The 27,582-nt window shown below is 41.8% G+C and overlaps 1 protein-coding gene across 4 annotated transcripts in view; it reads right to left on the bottom strand.

Moving 5' to 3' along the window:
• frmpd1b (FERM and PDZ domain containing 1b) overlaps positions 1-27,582 on the bottom strand; it is a 122,075-nt gene that overhangs the window by 86,717 nt on the left and 7,776 nt on the right. For 2 of the 4 annotated variants that reach the window (XM_061899908.1, XM_061899911.1), the window contains exon 2: positions 862-1,006. The gene's annotated coding sequence lies outside the window, so the exon portion shown is untranslated. Of the gene's footprint in view, positions 1-861; positions 1,007-1,114; positions 1,288-27,582 lie in introns of those variants that run through there. The other 2 variants (XM_061899909.1, XM_061899910.1) reach the window with 2 other exon arrangements.

Raw genomic sequence — 27,582 nt, forward strand, 5'->3', positions numbered from 1 at the left:
GCAAAAAAAATCCATAACAGAACAAAATTTTCCGTATTTTATGGACCATAGGGCGCACCGGATTATAAGGCACACTGTAGTAAAAAAACTAAACAGTAAAACTAAACAATGGTCATGTAGTAATAGCCATTAGCCTACTTATTCTTAAATGGACTAAACTCCTGATTGGGTTCAAGACCGAGTCCCAGTTTCATCATCATCTCAGTGACAGCTTGTGTGCCAGTGATGAGGAGCCTCCCGCAGTAACACTATAGCATGCCGCCTAGGTTTGACCTTTAAGAGGATTAGAGGCCCCTCGATCTGCACGAGGCCAGCGTTGGGCAGGGTGTCACTTTAGCACCTCCTGCTGATCCGTACTGAGGTCGGTTGGCCAGGATGAAAAAGGATGAACGAGGCTACGATGTTGACAGCTGCGCCCAATGTAATGTTGGAGTGATTATTGACACATTGGGAGGAACGGGGCGGGTGTTTTTGAGCTTGTTTGACGTGGTACACGTTGCACTTGTGTGTGCGTGCGGGTCAGGCAGCCTCTGCGCCGGTCCCATTTTTACTCCTTCCCGTGGCAGAGTAAGCAGCAGCATCGAGTCTGGTTTTATATCTATTTAAAGCACTCAATCTCATGGTTTATTATTCTATTTCTACATGTAACGTGACACTTTAATGACTTTATCCCGCTGGCTCATTCCAGATCAAGTTAAAGTTATTCCTCCTTGTTGATTCCGTGTTTTATCTTAGGCCAGAAAAACTTGCGTAAAAAGCTATCAAACACGTGGATCGCCGTTGCGATCCTGTCAGCGGGATGATCAAAACCAGATGCCTGCGAGGTCTCGACGTAATGTCCGGCGAGATCGCGTGACTCACCGCGATGAAGCTTGCCTCTTCAGGACGCCACAACACAAACATCCACTCCACCTCTGAGACATCCACTCTGCGGGGCCTCCAGGATTGGCTGAAAGGAGTTGGAGGGGGACCCTCGTGATCATCGGTCCCGGTCTGGTGCAGCCACCTGTGACGAACAAAATTGCAAAGCTGTCAGGGAGACCCGTCGGAAGCAATCAACAAGACGTGGTCGACATGAGGTGTGAAACAGCCTGTAATCCAATATGATTAGCACCTGCGTAGGAATTTCAAACCTTGTTACTCTTGAGATGATAATTTCAGGGTGAAAGTGTGTCCCAAAGCAGATGTGAGTCCAAAGCGGCGATGTGGATGTGGTTTTCCAAGAGGCCCCTCCTCTGGTCCCTAAGGCTCTCTCTCTCTCTTACTCTCACTCTCGCTCCACCAAAGCCGCTGAGGCACATGGCGACGGGCAGGACGAGGCACCCCATCCTCATCAGGTCGTCTAAATTAAAATTTCATCGCTCCCAGTTCGCTTAACAGTTCTCAAAAGAGGACGAGTGTGGTGCACAAACACACACGCGGAAAGGCTGCCAAGCAGACAGAAAATCTTGGCCGGTTATAAAAGAGCTTGTCATGACGAACATCAAGGGGTGGATGTGGCTCCAACTTAAAGTCAGCTTGGGGAGAAAATAAACATTTTGGGCGATGCTTTGTGGCGTCAAGTGAGGAGCAAACGTGAAAAAAACACACTCGAATGTTGCAAACGGACAGAGAGGAGGGCAAAAATGCCGTGTGTCCCTTGCACTCTGAAGAGGCCCCCATGTCCCGGTGCACAGACTGCAGGCTAGATGAATAATGCATGGGGCTAATGCAGCCAGCACAGCCTTCTTTTACACCGCTGCCCAGGCAAGGCAACAAGCACGGGAAAAAAGAGAGGGGGAGACACTGGAAAGACATATGGGGGGGGGGTTGAAACGGGGAAATGGGAGGCTGCTTTTGAAAAAAAAAAAAGGGGGGGGCTGAGAAACGGGGAGAGGGATCGTGAAAGAGCGAGTGGAAGTAAAGAAAAGAGAAAGGACAGGATATTGGAGGGGCTACAAAAGGGGAGGGGGAGGATTTAAAAGCGGGTGAAGAGGGCAGCGGCAAAAAAAATGCACGCTGAAGCGGATGAATAGAAGGAACAAAAGTAACTCCAGTGCGTTGCGAGGGAGTTTGTTCATAAGGAGGAACGGAGAATGTTGATGAGGGCGGCATTCCTCAGGGCAAATACAGCCAGATGGCAACACTCTCTGTGTTGTGTTCTTGTTGAATACATCAAAAAAACATACCTTTGGTTATTGTTATTTTCATTGTGCTTTTAATCATCAATCAATCAATCAATGTTTACTTATATAGCCCTAAATCACTAGTGTCTCAAAGGGCTGCACAAACCACTAAGACATCCTCGGTAGGCCCACATAAGGGCAAGGAAAACTCACACCCAGTGGGACGTCAGTGACAATGATGACTATGAGAAACCTTGGAGAGGAGGAAAGCAATGGATGTCGAGCGGGTCTAACATGATACTGTGAAAGTTCAATCCATAATGGATCCGACACAGTCGCAAAAGTCCAGTCCAAAGCGGATCCAACACAGCAGCGAGAGTCCCGTTCACAGCGGAGCCAGCAGGAAACCATCCCAAGCGGAGGCGGATCAGCAGCGCAGAGATGTCCCCAGCCGATACACAGGCGAGCAGTACATGGCCACCGGATCGGACCGGACCGGACCCCCTCCACAAGGGAGAGTGGGACATAGGTGAAAAAGAAAAGAAACGGCAGATCAACTGGTCTAAAAAGGGAGTCTATTTAAAGGCTACAGTATACAAATGAGTTTTAAGGTGAGACTTAAATGCTTCTACTGAGGTGGCATCTCGAACTTTTACCGGGAGGGCATTCCAGAGTACTGGAGCACGAAATGAAAACGCTCTATAGCCCGCAGACTTTTTTTGGGCTTTGGGAATCACTAATAAGCCGGAGTCCTTTGAACGCAGATTTCTTGCCGGGACATATGGTACAATACAATCGGCAAGATAGGCTGGAGCTAGACCGTGTAGTATTTTATACGTAAGTAGTAAAACCTTAAAGTCACATCTTAAGTGCACAGGAAGCCAGTGCAGGTGAGCCAGTACAGGCGTAATGTGATCAAACTTTCTTGTTCTTGTCAAAAGTCTAGCAGCCGCATTTTGTACCAACTGTAATCTTTTAATGCTAGACATGGGGAGACCCCAAAATAATACGTTACAGTAATCGAGACGAGACGTAACAAACGCATGGATAATGATCTCGGCGTCTTTAGTGGACAGAATGAAGCGAATATTAGCGATATTACGGAGATGAAAGAAGGCCGTTTTAGTAACGCTTTTAATGTGTGACTCAAAGGAGAGAGTTGGGTCAAAGATAACACCCAGATTCTTACCGAGTCGCCTTGTTTAATTGTTTGGTTGTCAAATGTTAGAGTTGTATTATTAAATATAGGTCGGTGTCTAGCAGGACCGATAATCAGCATTTCCGTTTTTTTGGCGTTGAGTTGCAAAAAGTTAGCGGACATCCATTGTTTAATTTCATTAAGACACGCCTCCAGCTGACTACAATCCGGCGTAATCAGCTATTGTTTGCTATTTTTAGGTCATTTTTGCCAAACGGCTCAGTTAACAAATAAATAAATAAATAATAAACGGGTTGTACTTGTATAGCGCTTTTCTACCTTCAAAGTACTCAAAGCGCTTTGACACTACTTCCACATTTACCCATTCACACACCGATGGAGAGAGCTGCCATGCAAAGGGGCTAACCAGCACCCATCAGGAGCAAGGGTGAAGTGTCTTGCTCAGGACACAACGGACGTGACGATGTTGGTACTAGGTGGGTGTTGAACCAGGGACCCTCGGGTTGCGCACGGCCACTCTGCCACTGCGCCACGCCGTCCCAATAATGCGCATATGTTGACAACATAGAGCAGGCCTGGGCAATTGTTTGAACTCCATCCATTTCCTACCGCTTGTACCTTTTTGGGGTCGCAGTAGGTGCTGGAGCCTATCTCAGCTGCACTCGGAACGGAAGGCGTGGTACACCCTGGACACCTCATCACAGGGCCAACACAGATAGACAGACAACATTCACACTCACATTCACATACTAGGGACCATTTAGTGCTGCCAATCAACCTAGACTCACGGGGCCAAATTAAAAAAAAAAAATGTATCTCTATTTTTAGGAACACTAATACAAAACCTCACAATAGTATCTGATTGAATGCTAAAAAAAAACAGAAAGCACTTGATGAAAGCGGATACAACTTCACCCTCACCTATGAACCCACTCCAGGAAACCAACCAAAAAAGAGCAGAAAACGAAACAACATCATCTGGTAAAACCCGCCATTCAGCAAAAACGTCTCAACCAACATCGGCCACAAGTTCCTCACTCTGATCGACAAACACTTCCCCAAAGGCAACGCCCTAAGAAAAATATTCAACAAGAACAACATTAAATTGAGCTACAGCTGTATGAATAACATACAACAAATAATTTCAAACCACAACAAAGCAATTGTAAAAGGACTGCCTACCCTCAGACTAAACGACTCTGAAACCAATAAGGAATGTAACTGTTGCAAGAAACCTGATTGCCCTCTCAACGGAAGGTGCTTACAGACATCAGTCGTTTACCAAGCAAAGGTAACACGCAAGGACATTAACACATCCGACACTTACGTAGGATTAACCGAAGGAGCGTTCAAAACAAGATGGAATAATCACAACGCCTCCTTTAGAAACCAGACTTTGCGGAATTCTACAGAACTCAGCAAACACATTTGGAACCTCAAAGACAATAATGTTGAATATTCAATAACATGGCAAATTCTTGCATCCAGCACACCTTACAACAGTCGTAATAAAAGATGCAACCTGTGCTTGAAAGAGAAACTGTTTATTATATATCATCCAGATCTATCATCCCTCAACAAGCGCAGTGAAATCATTTCAACATGCCGCCACAGACGGAAACACCTCCTAGGTAACACATGAGCCAATCACCACACCCTATGCCTGCCTGTACCCACCCACTCTGTGCCCTATATAAACCATTGTATGTGAATGCTTCCATTAAAATCTCCTGATGATTGAGGGAAGCCCTCATGAAACAGTTCTGTAGAGATGAAGTAGTCTTGTGATTTTCCCCACACCTACATATATATATATATATATATATATATATATATATATATATATATATATATATATATATATATATATACACATACATACATATATATATATAGATATATATATACATACATATATACACATACATACATATATATATATATATACATATATATATATATATGTATATATATATATATATATATATATATATATATATATATATATATTTATATATATATATATATATATATATATACGTATAAAATAAATACTAGAACTTCAGTGAATTCTAGCTATAAAGATACTCCTCCCCCCTTAACCCCGACCCGCCCAACCCCCCGGAGGTCTCAAAGTTGGCAAGTATGACCCATGGCAACTAAAACATAATCCCAGGGGTGCTCAAAACAGGAACTGAGGGAGTCAAAAACTAAACAAACATGATCATGACAAATGGTTTCTTAAGACAGATCATGAATAAAGACATGGTAAAAATGTTTTTTGTTTTTTTTAATTATCAAGGATGCCCATAAAGCCCTGCGATGAGGTGCGACTTGTCCAGGGTGTACCCCGCCTTCCGCCCGATTGTAGCTGAGATAGGCGCCAGCACCCCCCGCGACTCCGAAAGGGAATAAGCGGTAGAAAATGGATGGATGCCCATAAAGCAGGGGTCGGGAACCCTTTTGGCTGAGAGAGCCATGAAAGCCAAATATTTTAAAATGTATTTCTGTGAGAGCCATATCATATTTTTTAACATTGGATGCAACTAAATGCGTGCATTTTTAAGTAAAACCAACATTTTTTGAGTATAAGTTTCTAATTATTTTTAATAACATTGTTATTTTTGAACAGGTGCGGTTGAAACGGATGGACGGATTAAAATGCATGAGAATGTTTTATATTTTGAACGTTATTTTTAACATCGTGAATACCAGTGGAATTATTCATTACTTATCGTGTTAAGCCAGGGGTCGGGAACCTTTTTGGCAGAGAGAGCCATGAAAGCCAAATATTTGAAAATGTATTTCTGTGAGAGCCAAATAATATTTTTTAACACTGACTACAACTAAATGCGTCCATTTTTAAGTAAGACCAACATTTTTATAGCATAACAAGTCTTTTATTCTTTTTAATAACATTGATATTCTAAAGCTAACCAATAATAAACACTTCTTATCATTAATGCGACTTCTTGAACAAGTGCAGTAGAAAACGAATGGATGGATAAAATGCATGAGAATGTTTTATATTTTAAACGGTATTTTTAGAACTGCGATTACCAGCTGAATCATTCATAATTATCGTGTTAAGCAATGTCAGCTAAGATTTATCTGAGAGCCAGATGCAGTCATCAAAAGAGCCACATCTGGCTCGCGAGCCATAGGTTCCCTACCCCTGCCATAAAGTGAAGTGAAGTGAATTATATTTATATAGCGCTTTTCTCTAGTGACTCAAAGCGCTTTACATAGCGAAACCCAATATCTAAGTTACATTTAAAGCAGTGTGGGTGGCACTGGGAGCAGGTGGGTAAAGTGCCTTGCCCAAGGACACAACGGCAGTGACTAGGATGGCAGAAGCTATGATATTATTTTTAAGGACTGAAAATAATAGTTTTTTTTTATGGTTGTCAGCAATGGTTTTTGTTTACGTTTGACTAGAAGTAACCATGACTAGGATGTTACGCACGTCCTCAAACGCAGCATATGAAGGGATACAATTTTGTGGTGGCCCAAATCAGGATTGTTTGGCCTTGGTGGAGATCCACACTGTCCTGAACGGAACCGTGCTGTTTTGTTTGCCTTCTTCTTTCAGTGAGTGTGACGGTCGGCTACTGTCTTATTCCCAGCCTTCCCAAAAAACCGTGCAACCTCCCCTCCAATCTTGTTTGCGTTTGAGGTTATGAAGGCCCAGTCTCGATCCCTCTGTCGCAACATCTGCGTGTCATTCCTTCGAGACAATCCCCCACTCGCTCCTCACTTTCCCACACAGTGTCTCTCTGTCTTTGACAAAACAGTCCGTTGTTCGATCCTGTGGTTTTACACGCTCATAGACACGGTCCACTCTCTCCTGTTTTGCGGCTCCAACAAACTTGGCTCTGGCACACTGGTTTTACCGAAGCACAGCATGCATGCACAACACTCCCTCGCTGACTGGACTGCAGCTTTATTTTGGAAAGGCAACTATTGACGTTTTGTCCCCGATCTGTCTCCCCTCCAGCTCTATAGGAACTATCAGCACTCTTCATTCTCACTCAGGCGTCAATGTTGTCATCCAGGGCTCACACGCACACATTTGGCAGCAAAATATTCCTTTTCGAGGTCTGAAGACGTGAATGGGAAGAACGTGAAGCAGACAAAGATAGAATTTTCTTTCACATGTGAGTGGTGCTCAATGCTCATTGAAGATTTCGCCTGACCTACTTCCAGACGGCTGACGTTGTGCGCATGTACATTATCTCACAAACCAGGACAACTCTGACAGTTAAGCGACCGTTTTACTACAAAGAGACAATATTAATGAAATGAAACTTGGATATACATTAGAGCAGTGGTTCTCAACCTTTTTTCAGTGATGTACCCCCTGTGAACATTTTTTTAATTCAAGTACCCCCTAATGGCTTTATGTAGAAGTGTCTGGTTGTATCTGCTGCTTTAATGTCTTTAATGTCCTCTGTGTTCTTTGATGTTTGATGTTTCCCTCTTACACACATGTAAGAGGGATGTGTACTATGGCTATGAGTTGTTGTTTTTTTTCCCTTGGCCTCAGTCTGCACCCCCACTCCAGGGCCTAGGCTAAGACCGATTTTTTTTATTTTATTTTAATCTTCTATTTTTTTCTCCTATCCCCCCCCCTCCCCCCTTGTTTACCTGTATGTCATCTTTTTTGTAAGGGGCGCTGGAAGCCGGCAGACCCGTCAGCGATCCTGTTCTGTCTCCCTGTAATGTTTGTCTGATCTTGAATGGGATTGTGCTGAAAATTGTAATTTTCCTGAAGGAACTCTCCTGACGGAATAAATAAAGTACTATCTAATCTAATCAGAGCAAAGCATTTTTGGTTGAAAAAAAGAGATAAAGAAGTAAAATACAGAACTATGTCACCAGATTCTGATGTATTAAATTGTATAACAGTGCAAAATATTGATCAATTGGAGTGGCCTTTCTTGAACTATTTGGAAAAAAAGATATAAAAATAACTAAAAACTTGTTGAAAAATAAACAAGTGATACGATTCTACATAAAGATTTCTACAAATATAAGTAATCATCAACTTAAAGGGGAACATTATCACAATTTCAAAAGGGTTAAAAACAATAAAAATCAGTTCCCAGTGGCTTCTTGTAGTTTTTTTCAAAATTTTACCGGTCTCGGAATATCCCTAAATAAAGCTTTAAAGTGCCTTATTTTCGCTCTCCGCGAAGACACTGGCCATTTCCCTGTGACGTCACACAGTGCTGCCAATGTAAACAAACAATGGGAATACCACAGCAAGATGTAGCGACATTAGCTCGGATTCAAACTCGGATTTCAGCGATTTAAGCGATTCAACAGATTACGCATGTATTGAAACAGATGGTTGGAGTATGAAAATATTGAAGAAGAAACTGAAGCTATTGAGTGAATTCATAGCCATAGCATGGCCGAATAGCTGCGTTAGCATTGCCGGTAAAATGTGCGGACCAAACGATCAGTACTTTCGCATCTTTTGACACTGGAGCAACTTAAATCCATCGATTGGTAAGTGTTTGTTTCGCATTAAATGTGGGTGGAAGGAAACGTAATATAGTTGCAAATGCATCTACAGGTTATCCATACATCTTTGTGCCATGTCTGCTTTAACACCGCCGGTAAATAGCATGTTAGCATCGATTAGCGTAGCATGTTACCATCGATTAGCTGGCAGTCAACATCAACAAAACTCACCTTTGTGATTTCGTTGACTATCGTTGCAAATGCATATGCAGGTTATCCATAAATCCCTGTGCCATGTCTGCCTTAGCATCGCCGGTAAAATGTGGAGACACTCCGGCACATTCAGTGGGGGTCTGGCGGCAGATTTCTTGCCACTTTCGCATCTTCGGGCCAGTGGTGCAACTTGAATCCCTCCCTGTTAGTGTTGTTACACCCTCCGACAACACACCGTTGAAGCAAGGTTCCAAAAACTAGTCAAAAAAACGGAAAATAACAGAGCTGTGACCCGGTGTTGAAAATGAAAATGGCGGGTGTGTTACCTCGGCGACGTCACATTCTGACGTCATCGCCTCCAGCTCGATAAACAGAAAGGCGTTTAATTCGCCAAAATTCACCCATTTAGAGTTCGGAAATCGGTTAAAAAAAATAGATGGTCTTTTTTCTGCACCATCAAGGTATATATTGACGCTAACATAGGTCTGGTGATAATGTTCCCCTTTAAAGTGCCCTATTTTGGGATTGTAATAGAGATCCATCTTGATTTATCAACTTCATTCTAAATATTTCTTCACAAAAAAATAAATCTTTAACATCAATATTTATGGAACATGTCCACAAAAAAATCTATCTGTCAACACTGAATATTGCATTGTTGCATTTCTTTTCACAGTTTATGAACTTACATGCATATTTTGTTGAAGTATTATTCAATACATTTATTTATAAAGGATTTTTGAATTGTTGCTATTTTTAGAATATTTTTAAAAAATCTCACGTACCCCTTGGCATACCTTTAAGTACCTCCAGGGGTACGCGTACCCCCATTTGAGAACCACTGCACTAAAGCAGTGTTTTTCAACTTCTTTGGAGCAAAGGCACATTTTTGGCGTTGAAAAAAATCCGGAGGCACACCACCAGCAGAACATAAAAAAACGAAACTCAGTTGACAGCAAAAAGTCGCTGTCGCAATTGTTGTATCTGACTTTAAACCAGGCCTGGGCAATTATTTTGACTCAGGGGCCACATTTAAAGAAAAAAAATGTGTCTTGGGGCCTGTATATCTATTTTTAGGAACACTAATACAAAACCTCCCAATTATGTCTGATTGAAAGCTAAAATCGTTATGACAGGCCACCTTAAAAAACGCAATGGAATTTTAACTTTTTCTATAGATGATAAAACACTGAATATTTACAAAATGTGAATGTCACAACCCCTTTTGATCGACATTTTAGAATCGAGTGAAACGCGAGAAACGCGACAAAAATGCAACAAACACAGAAATATGATTGCGAAAGGTACAAAATAAACCCACCAACAATCTGATACATCCGATATATCACTAAGCTTTAGAACTTTGTTGTTAAAATCTCCTTCTGCGTCTGTGGAAACGCTCCCGACCCACACTGCTTGGTGCCTCGTCTGAGCTGCTGTGACGTAGATTACCATAGTAACTAATTAGATGACTATAGTAACTAATTAGATTACCATAGTAACTGGTATATCATCCAAAAGCGCAGATTCTAACCATTGAAATACTTTGCATATTTCAAGACTTACGGTCATTAGAAAACATCACTGCACATCATAATAGGAGCTACACTTTCAAACTTTAAAGAGCTAAAAAAAAGTATTTGGGAATGTCCGGCGTGCCGGAGTGAAAAGCTTAACAGGCCGCATGTGGCCCCCGGGCCTTAATTTGCCCAGGTCTGCTTTAAACCATAACCAAGCATGCATCAATATAGCTCTTTTCTCAAAGTAGGTGTACTGTCACCACCTGCTACATCACGCCATGACTTATTTTGAGTTTTGTGTAGTGTTTTAGTTCTTGTATTGCGCTCCTATTTTGGTGGCTTTTTCTCTTTTTTTGGGTATTTTCCTGGCGCAGTTTCATGTCTTCCTTTGAGCGATATTTCCTGCATCTTCTTGTTTTATAATTTAATATTTCTGTTGTTTTTATCCTTTGTTGTGGAGAGATTGTTGATTGTCTTGTCATGTTCGGATGTACTTTGTGGACGCCGTCTTTGCTCCACAGTAAGTCTTTGCTGTCGTCCAGCATTCTGTTTTAATCTATTTTGTAGCCAGTTCAGTTTTAGTTTCGTTCTGCGTAGCCTTCCCTAAGCTTCAATGCCTTTTCTTAGGGGCACTCACCTTTTGTTTATTATTGGTTAAAGCATTAAATACCTTTTTACCTACACACTGCCTCCCGCTGTTTCCGACATCTACAAAGCAATTAGCTACCTGCTGCCACCTACTGATATGGAAGATTATTACACGGTTTCTCTACCGACCTCTAGACAGCACAGACACTCAACAACAACACATCATTTGCAGACTATAATTACTGGTTTGCAAAACATATTTTAAACCCAAATAGGTGAAATTAGATAATCTTCCACGGCACACCAGACTGTATCTCACAGTACACTAGTGTGCCACGGCACAGTGGTTGAAAAACAATTCATTAGAGTAGTCAGTGTAAATAGCTGGATAGATTTACCATCAAATACAAATGAGTCAACAAATACATGATATTATAATTAAATGACAACACAAGTTAGCAGGGGTGTAGCACCAATTTCTGGGCCCCCATACACAAGACTCCTAAAAGGGACCCCCATCCCACTCTAAACCCAATGGTGCTGCGCCAAACACACTTGCTATGTTTACATACATTAAATAAACAAATCATTGCATGAAAATGGTTAAAAGTTGAAACCAGTTTTTTTTTAAACACATGTAAAAACCTTAAGTAGGTTTATGACTTTTTAAAGATGAGATAAACATATGTGGATAAAACCCCCTGAATAATTAGTTTTTGTTTAAAAAAAAATAAAAAAATAAATATAAAAATATATGCACATCTATTTGAAAATAAATAAATAAAATAAATAAAATAAAAATATATATATACATATGTATACACAATTATACATATATATTTTTTAAATACATACATACAATTATACGTACATACATACAATTATACATACAACTATACATACGTACATATAAACATACATACATACATAAAACTATATATACATACATACACAGTACATACATACATACATACAATTACATATACAACTATACATAAGTACATATATACAATTATACATACATACACACACGCCCACACAAACACATAATTATATATTTTTTTGTTTTTTTTTAACGGAGACGTGAGAACAAATTCAATATACTCTGTGTGTCACATCAGGTTTCACTTGTGTCATGTTTCCCTTTTTTTCTGCATTTGTTTCCTTTTTAGCCCTCTTAATTCAGTTCTACTTTCTGTCTGCCTCCATTAGCGCTTTTTCCCCCTCACCTGTCCATGACTGGCAGCCTGGCCACACTCTGCCATGTTTGCCAATCAGGCTTCTATTTATGCCTGCCTCGCCCTCCAGTCAGGGCTCGAGGATTGTTCAGTTTGACTAATGTTGATGACTATTGGCCCTGCACTCTTCAGCATCTACATGCTGCCGCTAGGTGACATCATACGCAAATACGGTATTAGCTTTCACTGTTATGCTGATGACACCCAACTCTACATGCCCCTAAAGCTGACCAACACGCCGGACTGCAGTCAGTTGGAAACGTGTCTTAATGAAATCAAACAATGGATGTCCGCTAATTTTTTGCAATTTAATGCCAAAAAATGGAAATGCTGATTATCGGTCCTGCTAGACACTGACCTCTATTTAATAATACAACTTTAACATTTCACAACAAAATAATAAAACACGGTGACTCGGTAAAAAATCTGGGTATTATCTTCGACCCAACTCTCTCCTTTGAGTCACACATTAAAAGCGTTACTAAAACGGCCTTCTTTCATCTCCGTAATATCGCAAAATTCGCTCCATTTTGTCCACTAAAGACGCCGAGATCATTATCCATGCGTTGGTTACGTCTCGTCTCGATTACTGTAACGTATTATTTTCGGGTCTCCCCATGTCTAGCATTAAAAGATTACAGTTGGTACAAAATGCGGCTGCTAGACTTTTGACAAGAACAAGAAAGTTTGATCACATTACGCCTGTACTGGCTCACCTGCACTGGCTTCCTGTGCACTTAAGATGTGACTTTAAGGTTTTACTACTTACGTATAAAATACTACACGGTCTAGCTCCATCCTATCTTGCCGATTGTATTGTACCATATGTCCCGGCAAGAAATCTGCGTTCAAAAGACTCCGGCTTAATAGTGATTCCTAAAGCCCAAAAAAAGTCTGCGGGCTATAGAGCGTTTTCCGTTCGGGCTCCAGTACTCTGGAATGCCCTCCCGGTAACAGTTCGAGATGCTACCTCAGTAGAAACATTTAAGTCTCTCCTTAAAACTCATCTGTATACTATAGCCTTTAAATAGACCTTATTAGACCAGATGATCTGCCGCTTCTTTTCTTTTTTCTCTTATGTCCCCCCCCTCCCTTGTGGAGGGGGTCCGGTCCGATGACCATGGATGAAGTACTGGCTGTCCAGAGTCGAGACCCAGGACGGACCGCTCGTCGGGACCCAGGATGGACCGCTCGCCTATGTATCGGTTGGGGACATCTCTACGCTGCTGATCCGCCTCCGCTTGGGATGGTTTCCTGTGGACGGGACTCTCGCTGCTGTCTTGGATCCGCTTTGAACTGAACTCTCGCGGCTGTGTTGGAGCCACTATGGATTGAACTTTCACAGTATCATGTTAGACCCGCTCGACATCCATTGAATTCGGTCCCCTAGAGAGGGGGGGGGGGGGTATTGCCCACTTCTGAGGTCCTCTCCAAGGTTTCTCATAGTCAGCATTGTCACTGGCGTCCCACTGGATGTGAATTCTCCCTGCCCACTGGGTGTGAGTTTTCCTTGCCCTTTTGTGGGTTCTTCCGAGGATGTCCGTACAGTCCTTTGAGACATTTGTGATTTAGGGCTATATAAATAAACATTGATTGATTATTGATTGATTGATCTTATTCATAGTTACTGTTATTGATTCAAAAGTCATTAGATTTATTGATACGATACTCATTGTTAATAATAATGATAATATTAATAATAATAATAATGTTGTAGCATAACAATGTAGTGATACATACTTTAAGTTTACATGCTTTCAAGTTTCCCAAGGGAGGGGATTATGCTCTGCTTCACAATGTCATAGTACATGTTGTATTTCATGTTTCCCCTCAATGAACCGTAGTTCTCAAGTGCCTGCAGCACTCATGCGGCCCCAGACCATGACACTATCCTCACCATGCTCGACTGTGCGCAAGACACAATTATCTTGCCACTCACTTGTGTTACACATTTATTTAGACAGTAATGGCTAATCCCCCGGGAAGAGCTAGACGAAGTGGCTGGGGAGAGGGAAGTCTGGGCTTCCCTGCTTAGGCTGTTGCCCCCGCGACCCAACCTCGGATAAGCTGAAGAAGATGGATGGATGGATGGATGGCTGTACATTGACGTGTTTTTAGCGGATAACAAATTTATATTGCAATACAAGCTGTGCGCGGAGTCAGGACTGCAACTAACAACTATTGTAATAGTCGGGTTATAAAACATACACATATTCAGTGGCTTTATTTTAGCATCAACTATTAAATTTAAAAAAAATATGCTTACCTACAACAAAGATGACTACTAATTCATTCATAAATATTTATTCATATAGTAACAATACTGTTCATTAAGCTGCTAAAAAAAGTATTAACCAATTAAAAGTAAACATTTTAAAATTAGAAATAAAACAAATATATTTTTAATGTAAAAAAAAGGGCTGAAAAAATAGCAAAAAGGACAAACCATAAAGCAACAAAACTAACATGCTAAAAAATAAACAAGCATTTTGTAATGATGTGTTTAAAAAGCTGCATATTGGTCATAATTTAAGTCCTTGTGTGTCCAGGGACGTAATTCCGGAGTTTATAAACATAATATGAATTTTAATTAAAAAACATAATAAGATTTTGTGATTCCTAAAAATATTGATGTAATAGTAGTAGTATCGACTAGATACACGCTTGTACTTGGTATCATTACAGTGGATGTCAGGTGTAGATCCACCCGTGGCGTTTGTTTATATTGTGACGCCCATGAGCTACGGTGTGTAGTTTAGCATGTTTAACTATTCCTCATAATGCAAAAATGATACATATAAGAAACTTACTTAAATTGTCGCCATGGAGGCGAGGATTAGTGATTTAAAAGTAGCTAAAACGCTGCCGACTGCGGATGGACTTTAGCCGTTCGCTAGCTAGCCATTTCTTAAAGCTCCTCTTCCTGAGGGCATTTCAGTGTTATAACTTTATTTTTATCTTTAGTTTTTAAGCCAAAATGCGTCCGTTCTCCCATTTCTGTCAACACACAGTGTCTGTATGTAAGTACTCTGTGATTGTGCGCTGCCGAACGTGCTATTCTGCTCGTAAAACCATCAATGACACGACGTGACGACGGCGGTATAGAACAGAATATGATACTCTGCTAGTACCGGAATACCTTACAACCCTAGTTGAGAGTGGTTTAAATCTAAAGCAATGCTTAAAGGGGAACATTATCAGCAGACCTATGTAAGCGTCAATATATACCTTGATGGTGCAGAAAAAAGACCATCTATTTTTTTAACCGATTTCCGAACTCTAAATGGGTGAATTTTGGCGAATTAAACGCCTTTCTGTTTATCGCGCTGGAAGCGATGACGTCAGAATGTGACGTCGCCGAGGTAACACACCCACCATTTTCATTTTCAACACATTACTCTGTTATTTTCCATGTTTTGGACTATTTTTTGGAACCTTGGAGACATCATGCCTCGATGGTGTGTTGTCGGAGGGTGTAACAACACTAACAGGGAGGGATTCAAGTTGCACCACTGGCCCGAAGATGCGAAAGTGGCAAGAAATCTGCCGCCAGACCCCCATTGAATGTGCCGGAGTGTCTCCACATTTGACCGGCGATGCTAAGGCAGACATGGCAAAGAGATGTATGGATAACCTGCAGATGCATTTGCAACGATAGTCAACGAAATCACAAAGGTGAGTTTTGTTGATGTTGACTCCCAGCTAATCGATGCCAACATCCTATTTACCGGCGGTGCTAAAGCAGACATGGTACAGAGATGTATGGATAACCTGTAGATGCATTTGCAACTATATTACGTTTCCTTCCACCCACATTTAATTCGAAAAAAACACTTACCAATCGACGGATTTAAGTTGCTCCAGTGTCAAAAGATGCGAAAGTCCTGATCGTTTGGTCCGCACATTTTACCGGCGATGCTAACGCAGCTATTCGGCCATGCTATGGCTATGAATAGCGTCAATAGCTATTCGCTCAATAGCTTCAGTTTCTTCTTCAATATTTTCATACTCCAACCATCTGTTTCAATACATGCGTAATCTGTTGAATCGCTTAAGTCGCTGAAATCCGAGTTTGAATCTGAGCTAATGTCGCTAAATCTTGCTGTGGTATTCCCATTGTTTGTTTACATTGGCAGCACTGTGTGACGTCACAGGGAAATGGCCAGTGTCTTCGCAGAGAGCCGAAAATAAGGCACTTTAAAGCTTTATTTAGGGATATTCCGAGACCGGTAACATTTTGAAAAAAACTTCAAAAAATACAACAAGCCACTGGGAACTGATTTTTATTGTTTTTAACCCTTTTGAAATTGTGATAATGTTCCCCTTTAAGTCAGGTTTCTGGAAATACTATTTCTCTGTAAACACACGAGGGGAGATGAACTTTACATGCTCCGATCTGTTTTCTTTCCGTCATTTGTATATTGTTGTGTGACCTAAAGCGGATGAAAACCTTTCTATTAACACATGTGAGCGTCACGTTTGTGACTTTCAGAGAGCCCTGCCAGTCACTGGAAGGTTTTCCATGACATTTGGATAACGTCATTCCGCCTTTAGCATGAACTGCATACTTCGATGGTTCGCAAGTGCTCATTGTAGCACTGTTATATTATTGTGTTTCGTATTTGAGTTTTATACAGAATCTCTTCCTATATGTCCAACAATTATAACATATAAAATCTACATCAAGTTAAACTGAGGACCGGAAAAAGCTAAAAAATACTCTGAAAATGGAAAACTTTTATGACAACATGGAAATAAAAGACAACTAAGTCAACAACAACAACAACTCTACAATAGTGACATAAATTATGACCGATTCTACAATATTAAGTCATACATAGCATTTATTGACTATGACCAAAAAGGTATTTTGTATTCATTGTTTCCAACACATTTTTTTACACAGGGAGTGAACTTAACTTAGACTTGTCAAAGTTATGGTGTGAATGAACAATCAGTAAAAAGGGTCAGATTGAATATAAGCTTTGCCTCTTCCTACTCCTTTACAGATATGTGGAATTGTGCAAATGTGACCACCTGATGTTCCTTAATGTAACTTGCTAATAAGCATGTCTGAAACCCATCACAACCATATACCATTGCCCCCACTGTGATGTCATCACAGAGTGACAGCATGGAATCAGTTGAAAACCCATTTGACCTTTGACCCCCATCGACTTGCAGAATCTTGTCCTTTAATAACTTCCTAAATGATTCTAGCACTGGGACACTCAGAGACGTATATTCTCTAACTGTTAAAGGCCTACTGAAATGAGATGTTCTTATTTAAGCGGGGATAGCAGGTCCATTCTATGATCCATACTTGATCATTTCGCGATATTGCCATATTTTTGCTGAAAGGATTTAGTACAGAACATCGACGATAAAGTTCGCAACTTTTGGTCGCTAATAAAAAAGCCTTGCCTCTACCGGAAGTAGCAGACGATGTGTGCGTGATGTCACGGGTTGTAAGGCTCCTCACATCCTCACATTGTTAATAATCATAGCCTCCAGCAGTAAGAGCTATTTGCAACGAAAAAGCGACGATTTCCCCATTAATTTGAGCGAGGATGAAAGATTTGTGGATGAGGAAAGTTAGAGTGAAGCACTAAAAAAAAAAAAAAAAAAAGGCGACGCTCCAGGCGGCGGCAGTGGGAGCGTTTCAGATATAATTAGACACATTTACTAGGATAATTCTGGAAAATCCCTTATCTGCTTATTGTTTGTTTTAATAGTGTTTTAGTGAGATTATAAAGTCATACCTGAAAGTCGGATGGCTGCGGTGAACGCCAGTGTCTCTAAGAGAAGTCCAGGAGCCAAGATCACAACTACCTTTTTGAGCTGCAGGATGAGGTCGCATAATCCACTGAAGTCTCCGGTAAGAGCCGACTTGATATCACAATTTTCCCATCCTAAAACTTGCTGGTTGACGTAGAGAAACATGTTCGCTTGACCGCTCTGTGTTAAAGCTTCACGATAAACAAAGAAACACCGGCTGTGTTTGTTTTGCTAACAGCAGCTGCAATCCACCGCTTTCCACCAACAACATTCTTCTTTGACGTCTCCATTATTAATTGAACAAATTGCAAAAGATTCAGCAACACAGATGTCGAAAATACTGTGTAATTATGTGATGAAAAGAGACGACTTTTAGCCGTGTGTGGTGCTGGGCTGAAATGTTCGCTCCAACCAATAACAAGCAAGCGTCATCATTCCGCGATGTTTTCAACAAGAAACTCCGCGGGAAATTTAAAATTGTAATTTAGTAAACTAAACCGGCCGTATTGGCATGTGTTGCAATGTTAATATTTCATCATTGATATATAAACTATCAGACTGCGTGGTCAGTAGTAGTGGCTTTCAGTAGGCCTTTCATGGGCCTATATATTATCAATGTCCAAAATAAACCTCGTAAGGCTTATATCAGACTTTTCTTCCACAGTCTGACAGTATACAAGGTAACGTAACCAAGTAACTAACTTTCTAACGATCTAACTTAACCTAGGTCTGGTGTGCCGTGGGAGATTATCTACCATGAATTGATTAACGTGGACCCCGACTTAAACAAGTTGAAAAACTTATTTGGGTGTTACCATTTAGTGGTCAATTGTACGGAATATGTACTGTACTGTGCAATATACTAATAAAAGTATCAATCAATCAATCAATCAAATTTCACCTGTTTGGGTTAAAAAAAATGTTTGCAAACCGGTAATTATAATCCACAAGTAATGTGCCGTTGTTGAGTGTCTGCACTGTCTGGAGATCGGCAGAGTAACCGTGTAATACTATTCCGTGGCAGCAGGTAGTTAATTTCTTTGTAGATGTCGGAAACAGCGGAAGGCAGGGTGCAGGTAAAAATGTATCTAATGCTTAAACCAAAAATAAACAAAAAAGGTGAATGCCCCTAAGAAAAGGCATTCAATCTTAGGGAAGGCTACGCAGAACGAAACTACAACTGAACTGGCTACAAAGTAAACAAAAACAGAATGCTGGACGACAGCAAAGACTTACTGTGGAGCAGAGACAGCGTCCACAATGTATAGTTGAACATGACATGCCAATCAATGGTGTCCCCACAAAGAAGGATAAAAACAACTGAAATATTATTGATTGCTAAAACAAAGCGGGTGTGGGGAACAGCGGTCAAGGAAGACATGAAACTGCTCCAGGAAAATACCAAATAAAGAGAACAAGCCACCAAAAGCAAAAAACACACTACAACAAAAAACTCAAAATAAGTCACGGCGTGATGGGACAGGTGGTGACGGTACACCTACTTTGAGACAAGAGCTATAGTGATGCATGCTTGGTTATGCTTTAAAGTCATATCCAACGACTTTTTATTGTCAATATCGGCTGCTGAGTTTCATTTTTGAATGACTTCTGCTGGCGGTGTGCCTCCGCATTTTTTCAATGAAACAACTGTGCCTTGGCTCAAAAAAAGGTTGGAAAACACTGACTTAACCAATCAAACATCCCTGTGGAGCTCAGGTGTTCAGAAAGACAACTAAAATCTCTTGAGCGCCAACCATTCCCTATTTGAATATTTCCATTCCACGGTCCATTCCCTGTACGATCAGTGCCAGAGCTTGGTCCGCATTGCCGGTAGTAAGTCGAACACATTTTCAGTGAGGGTTGGACTCCGCCAAGGCTGTCCTTTGTCCCCGATTCTGTTCCTAACTTTTATGGACAGAATTTCTAGGCGGAGTCAAGGCGTTGAGGGGTTCCGGTTTGGTAACCGCAGGATTAGGTCTCTGCTTTTTGCAGATGATGTGGTCCTGATGGCTTCATCTGACCGGGATCTTCAGCTCTCGCTGGATCGGTTCGCAGCCCAGTGTGAAGCGACCGGAATGAGACTCAGCACCTCCAAGTCCGAGTCCATGGTTCTCTCCCGGAAAAGGGTGGAGTGCCATCTCCGGGTTGGGGAGGAGACCCTGCCCCAAGTGGAGGAGTTCAAATACCTAGGAGTCTTGTTCACGAGTGAGGGAAGAGTGGATCGTGAGATCGACAAGCGGATCGGTGCGGCGTCTTTAGTAATGCGGACGTTGTACCGATCCGTTGTGGTGAAGAAGGAGCTGAGCCGGAAGGCAAAGCTCTCAATTTACCGGTCGATCTACGTTCCCATCCTCACCTATGGTCATGAGCTTTGGGTCATGACCGAAAGGATAAGATCACGGGTACAAGCGGCCGAAATGAGTTTCCTCCGCCGTGTGGCGGGGCTCTCCCTTAGAGGTAGGGTGAGAAGCTCTGCCATCCGGGAGGAACTCAAAGTAAAGCCGCTGCTCCTTCACATCGAGAGGAGCCAGATGAGGTGGTTCGGGCATCTGGTCAGGATGCCACCCGAACGCCTCCCGAGGGAGGTGTTTAGGGCACGTCCAACCGGTAGGAGGCCACGGGGAAGACCCAGGACACGTTGGGAAGACTATGTCTCCCGGCTGGCCTGGGAACGCCTCGGGATCCCCCGGGAAGAGCTAGACGAAGTGGCTGGGGAGAGGGAAGTCTGGGTTTCCCTGCTTAGGCTGTTGCCCCCGCGACCCGACCTCGGATAAGCGGAAGATGATGGATGGATGGTTTGGAACCTGTGACTGTCTAGTCCAAAAGCCAGGTCCTTGCAACTGCCTCCCCTATGGACAGGAAACCTGTAATCCCATGTGGGCCTGTGGCTAGTATTCCAGACACAAAACCACATCTGCTGTTCTTCCCTCAGCCGTTTGAGTCCATTCCATTAGCATTATGAAGCCCGGACTCACCGCGGGCCACTCATTTAATTTCCCCTTTCATCAGCAACTTGGCCGCCCTGGCCCTCCCCGACGCACTATGAAATAATGAACCTTTTGAAGATTAATAGTGCACTGCCGTGTTGTGCTACACGCCGCTATCGATGGTTGCAATTGTTCCTGCCGAGAGCGGAACATCTTGATGTCTGAGGATGTGAGGAGATGATAGATGTTGTCTGAGACACACTTCAATAACTGGGTATCAAAGGTGTTATCATAACCTAAAAAAGCAGAGACAATAAGTCGTCTGAAATAAACAAACACCTTACAGGGAATCCTCCTATTAGCGTGGTATCATTTTCTGACTGTTATCTGTTCCATTCTCCTCTGTATGTTCCCAAATAGAGTTGGCCTACATTGTGGCACCGCTGCCCGTCAACTGTGCCATCACCATGGAGCTGTCACATCAATGAGGTCACCTCTCCCTTTTCCTCCGCAACAGTGTACTGGCACAGTCTGAAAAACAAAAGGTTTATCCCCGACTCTGCCATTAAACACCAGTTTTTCCAAGCAATAGTTCTGGCAAACCGCCAGCAAGATACCGGTCCGTTCATACAAAAAAAAACCACGACGTTGCACTGTGGGGAGGGGCTGAGAGGTTGAGGTCAGGTTTCTCATCGACTTCCACAACAAAGGCTTCTAACTAGGGCTGAGCGATATATTTGATATACTCGATATACTCTATCGCAGGTTTGTCTCTGTGCGATATAGAAAATGACTATATTGTGATAGATTAAATTAGATTAGATAGTACTTTATTTATTCCTTCAGAAGAGATCCTTCAGGAAAATTAAAATTTTCAATCAATCAATGTTTACTTATATAGCCCTAAATCACTAGTGTCTCAAAGGGCTGCACAAACCACTACGACATCCTCGGTAGAAAGCTCACACCCAGTGGGACGTCGGTGACAATGATGACTATGAGAACCTTGGACAAACATTACAGGGAGACAGAACAGGATTGCTGACGGGTCTGCCGGCTTCCAGACCCCCTTACAAAAAAGGTGAGATACAGGTAAACAAGTGTGTGGGGGCTAAGCCTGGGCCCCTGGAGAGGGGGTCCAGACTGAGGCCAAGGGAAAAAATGATACGCCGTCAAATGGACTACTTAGCTATTCAAAAAGTGTTCAACAAAGACCGAATCCTACCAAACGTGGCGCGGATGAGAACTGAAGAAATGGATGGGAGGAAAAAATAGAAGATTAAAATAAAATAAAATTAAATAAAATAAATTTAAAAATCGGTCTAAGCCTTGGCCTTGGAGAGGGGGTCCAGACTGAGGCCAAGGGAAAAAATGATACGCCGTCAAATGGACTACTTAGCTATTCAAAAAGTGTTCAAAAAAGACCAAATCCTACCAAACGTGGCGCAGATGAGAACTGAAGAAATGGATGGGAGAAAAAAATAGAAGATTAAAATAAAATAAAATAAATTTAAAAATCGGTCTAAGCCTGGGCCTTGGAGAGGGGGTCCAGACTGAGGCCAAGGGAAAAAAATGATACGCCGTCAAATGGACTACTTAGCTATTCAAAAAGTGTTCAACAAAGACCGAATCCTACCAAACGTGGCGCAGATGAGAACGGAAGAAATGGATGGGAGAAAAAAATAGAAGATTAAAATAAAATAAAATAAAATACATTTAAAAATCGGTCTAAGCCTTGGCCTTGGAGAGGGGGTCCAGACTGAGGCCAAGGGAAAAAATGATACGCCGTCAAATGGACTACTTAGCTATTCAAAAAGTGTTCAAAAAAGACCAAATCCTACCAAACGTGGCGCAGATGAGAACTGAAGAAATGGATGGGAGAAAAAAATAGAAGATTAAAATAAAATAAAATAAATTTAAAAATCGGTCTAAGCCTGGGCCCCTGGAGAGGGGGTCCAGACTGAGGCCAAGGGAAAAAATGATACGCCGTCAAATGGACTACTTAGCTATTCAAAAAGTGTTCAACAAAGACCGAATCCTACCAAACGTGGCGCAGATGAGAACGGAAGAAATGGATGAGAGAAAAAAATAGAAGATTAAAATAAAATAAAATAAAATAAAATAAATTTAAAAATCGGTCAAAGCCTGGGCCCCTGGAGAGGGGGTCCAGACTGAGGCCAAGGGAAAAAATGATACGCCGTCAAATGGACTACTTAGCTATTCAAAAAGTGTTCAACAAAGACCGAATCCTACCAAACGTGGCGCAGATGAGAACGGAAGAAATGGATGGGAGAAAAAAATGGAAGATTAAAATAAAATAAAATAAAATAAAATACATTTACAAATCGGTCTAAGCCTGGGCCCCTGGAGAGGGGGTCCAGACTGAGGCCAAGGGAAAAAATGATACGCCGTCAAATGGACTACTTAGCTATTCAAAAAGTGTTCAACAAAGACCGAATCCTACCAAACGTGGCGCAGATGAGAACGGAAGAAATGGATGGGAGAAAAAAATGGAAGATTAAAATAAAATAAAATAAAATAAAATAAATTTAAAAATCGGTCTAAGCCTGGGCCCCTGGAGAGGGGGTCCAGACTGAGGCCAAGGGAAAAAATGATACGCCGTCAAATGGACTACTTAGCTATTCAAAAAGTGTTCAACAAAGACCGAATCCTACCAAACGTGGCGCAGATGAGAACTGAAGAAATGGATGGGAGAAAAAAATAGAAGATTAAAATAAAATAAAATAAATTTAAAAATCGGTCTAAGCCTGGGCCCCTGGAGAGGGGGTCCAGACTGAGGCCAAGGGAAAAAATGATACGCCGTCTAATGGACTACTTAGCTATTCAAAAGGTGTTCAACAAAGACCGAATCCTACCAAACATGGCGCAGACGAGAACTGAAGAAATGGATGGGAGAAAAAAATAGAACATTAAAATAAAACAAAATAAAATAAAATAAATTTAAAAATCGGTCTAAGCCTTGGCCTTGGAGAGGGGGTCCAGACTGAGGCCAAGGGAAAAAATGATACGCCGTCAAATGGACTACTTAGCTATTCAAAAAGTGTTCAACAAAGACCGAATCCTACCAAACGTGGCGCAGATGAGAACGGAAGAAATGGATGGGAGAAAAAAATAGAAGATTAAAATAAAATAAAATAAATTTAAAAATCGGTCTAAGCCTGGGCCCCTGGAGAGGGGGTCCAGACTGAGGGCTAGGGAAAAAACAACAACCTCCTCATAGCCATAGTACACATCCCTCTTCCATGTGTGTAAGAGGGAAACATCAAACATCAAAGAAGACAAAGGACATTGAAGACATTAAAGCAGCAGATACAACCAGCCACTTCTACATACAGCTATGAATAAAAACTAAAAGAAACATATACTGTGGTGGCCTCTGCGGTGTTCCACGCCATCGTCCGCTGGGGTGGAGGGAGGATGGCCAGAGACAGGAGCAGACCCAACAAAGACAGGATATATTCGTGATATTCGAGTATCGGTTCTCACGCAGTTGCTTTTAGCTGCGGGCATTACACTACAGGCTCTTCCCACTCTTTGTTGTCTCTCTTTCTCACAGACAGCAAGCACACCTTCTTACATACGTCACATACGTATACGCCCTCGCGGAGCAGAGAGGAAGCGGCATGGGTAACATTAGCTTTGGTGCGAGTGGTTATACGAGAGAAAGAAGGTGCGAATCTGGTAACAAATGAAGGAAGAATTAATTCCGAAGAAAAACAGCAGGGGGTCCATCTTCTGGGGGTGGTTTGGCTTCAAGTGAGAATATGTCGAACAGACAACCGTAATTTGTCAAGTGTGGGGCAAAAGCGTTGCTACAAAAAGTAGCATTACTGCTAATATGTAGCATCATTTAAAAAGTCACCTGCTAGAGCAGGGGTGCCCACACTTTTTCTGCAGGCGAGCTACTTTTCAATTGACCAACTCGAGGGGATCTACCTCATTTATATATATATCATTTATATTTATTTATTTATGAAAGAGACATTTTTGTAAACAAGTTAAATGTGTTTAATGATAATACAAGCATGTGTAACACATATAGATGTCTTTCTTTCACAAAGACAAGAATATAAGTTGGTGTATTACCTGATTCTGATGACTTGCATTGATTGGAATCAGACAGTAATGATGATAACGCCCACATTTTCAAATGGAGGAGAAAAAAAGTTGTCCTTTCTGTACAATACCACATGAAAGTGGTTGGTTTTTGGCATCTAATTCATCCAGCTTCCATACACTTTACAAGAAAAACATTGGCGGCAAATTCCGTAGCTTGCTTGATTGACATTCACGGCACCCGAGGGTCTTGTGAGATGACGCTGGCTGCTGCCAGTTCATTATTAGATTAGATTAGATAGTACTTTATTTATTCCGTCAGGAGAGTTCCTTCAGGAAAATTACAATTTTCAGCACAATCCCATTCAAGATCAGACAAACATTACAGGGAGACAGAACAGGATCGCTGACGGGTCTGCCGGCTTCCAGCGCCCCTTACAAAAAAGATGACATACAGGTAAACATGGGGGGCGGGGGGAAGAAAAGAATAGAAGATTAAAATAAAATAAAATAAAATCGGTCTTAGCCCGGGCCCTGGAGTGGGGGTGCAGACTGAGGCCAAGGGGAAAAAAAATAAATAAATAAATAAATAAACAACTCATAGCCATAGTGCACATCACTATTATGAAAAAATGACAGAGAGGAAGGCGAGATACACTTTTTATTTCAACAGACTCTCGCGCCGTCCCTTCCGTCAAAACTCTAAAGGCCGACTGCACATTTCCTATCTTCACAATAAAAGCCCTGCTTCATTCTGCCTACGCTAACAAAATAAGAGTCTCGGAAAGCTGGCGTGCACAAGTGATGTGCATGCCAGCTTTCTGAGGGATCGCTTGTGCACGCCAGTTTTCCGAGACTCTTATTTTGTTAGCGTAGGCAGCATGAAGCAGGGCTTTTATTGTGAAGATAGGAAATGTGCAGTCGGCCTTTAGAGTTTTGACGGAAGGTACGGCGCGAGAGTCTGTTGAAATAAAAAGTGTTTCTCGCCTTCCTCTCGGTCATATTTTCATAATAATGATCTTGCAGCAGCCAGCGTCATCTCACAAGACCCTCCGGTACCGTGAATGTCATTTAAGTGACGTCTTGGTGAAGATTGATGATCACTAATTTTTAGGTCTATTTTTTTTAAAAACCTGGCTGGAGATCGACTGACACACCCCCCGCGGTCGACTGGTAGCTCGCGATCGACGTAATGGGCACCCCTGTGCTAGAGAATGAAGAGTGCTTACTCCGCATCTCAAAATCTCCATTCAGTGCCACACCAACAAAATGCCGAAGCAACCATTTCCACATCAACACCGTATGAAAAAAACAGTGAACAACATAAGGAGATAACGTCCGCAGGAACCTACCACATAGCAATTTGATGTCCTATTATGTAGCTCATTTTTATTTGACAGTTATTGAAATATCTTGTGTGACATCATGTACAAAAGTGCACTTTGTTTTAAACTATTGTAGTGGCGTTCTGTACAAAAAGTGCGCTTTAATTTAGTGTTGTTTTGATATGTCACCTTAGTGACATCATGCACAAAAGTGCACTAATAGCTTGTTTTAAAAAATGTCTGACAATATTGCACTTTCCGTTTAGGAAATGACATGAATGTTGGTGCCGCTGCTTAATAACTGTTTAATAAATAAACTTTTGGTCAATTGACTTAGTTGTGATCTCCCTCTTTGCATGAAAGTATAAAATGAGCAATGCAATATGAGGAAAAGAATGTTTTAATATAGACACATAGAATCATCATACTGCTGTGATTATATGCATCAAGTTTTAATTCAACGCCAAGGCGAAATATCGAGATATATATCGTGTATTGTGACATGGCCTAAAATATCAAGATAATAAAAAAGGCCATATTGCCCAGCCCTACTTCCAACCATGCTGTCCTCACTGGAAATCGGGAGAAATTCGGGAGAATGGTTGTCCCGGGAGATTTTCGGGAGAGGCACTGAAATTCGGGAGTCTTCCGGAAAATTCGGGAGGGTTGGCAAGTATGGGTTAAAGTGTGATACTGTATTAAATACCTTGTATGGCCCTGCCTCACCCGTCTACAATGCCAAACGCCAATCAAATAATGGGCATCGGTTGTCCTAATGATCACTTGGGGTCCGGCACACCAGCCCAGCAACTGCCCTGGAGGCGTGCTCGGAGAGCAAGAGCATGGTAAGTGGGACAGTGGTGTATTCAGCGGGGCGGGCGGAGACTAATGCAGGAAGACGTCAAGACTCTCCTGATGTGCAAGTTCTGCCTGTTGTGTTTCTCCTCTGGCAGCGTGACCTAAAAGCATGCAATTGCCATCACATGGGATAACAAACCCATCATCCCAGAGTCACTGCACTGTGCCCTGCAGAGATGGTGCAAGGAGACAACCTAGAACTGGGGTGGCCACACTTTTTCTGCAGGCGGGCTACTTTTCAATTGACCAAGTCGAGGGGATCTACCTCATTCATATATAGAATTTATTTATTTATGAAAGAGAAGTTTTTGCTGATAATACAAGC

Source organism: Nerophis ophidion, linkage group LG05 (assembly GCF_033978795.1).
Source record: "Nerophis ophidion isolate RoL-2023_Sa linkage group LG05, RoL_Noph_v1.0, whole genome shotgun sequence".
Taxonomy (NCBI): Eukaryota; Metazoa; Chordata; class Actinopteri; order Syngnathiformes; family Syngnathidae; genus Nerophis; species Nerophis ophidion.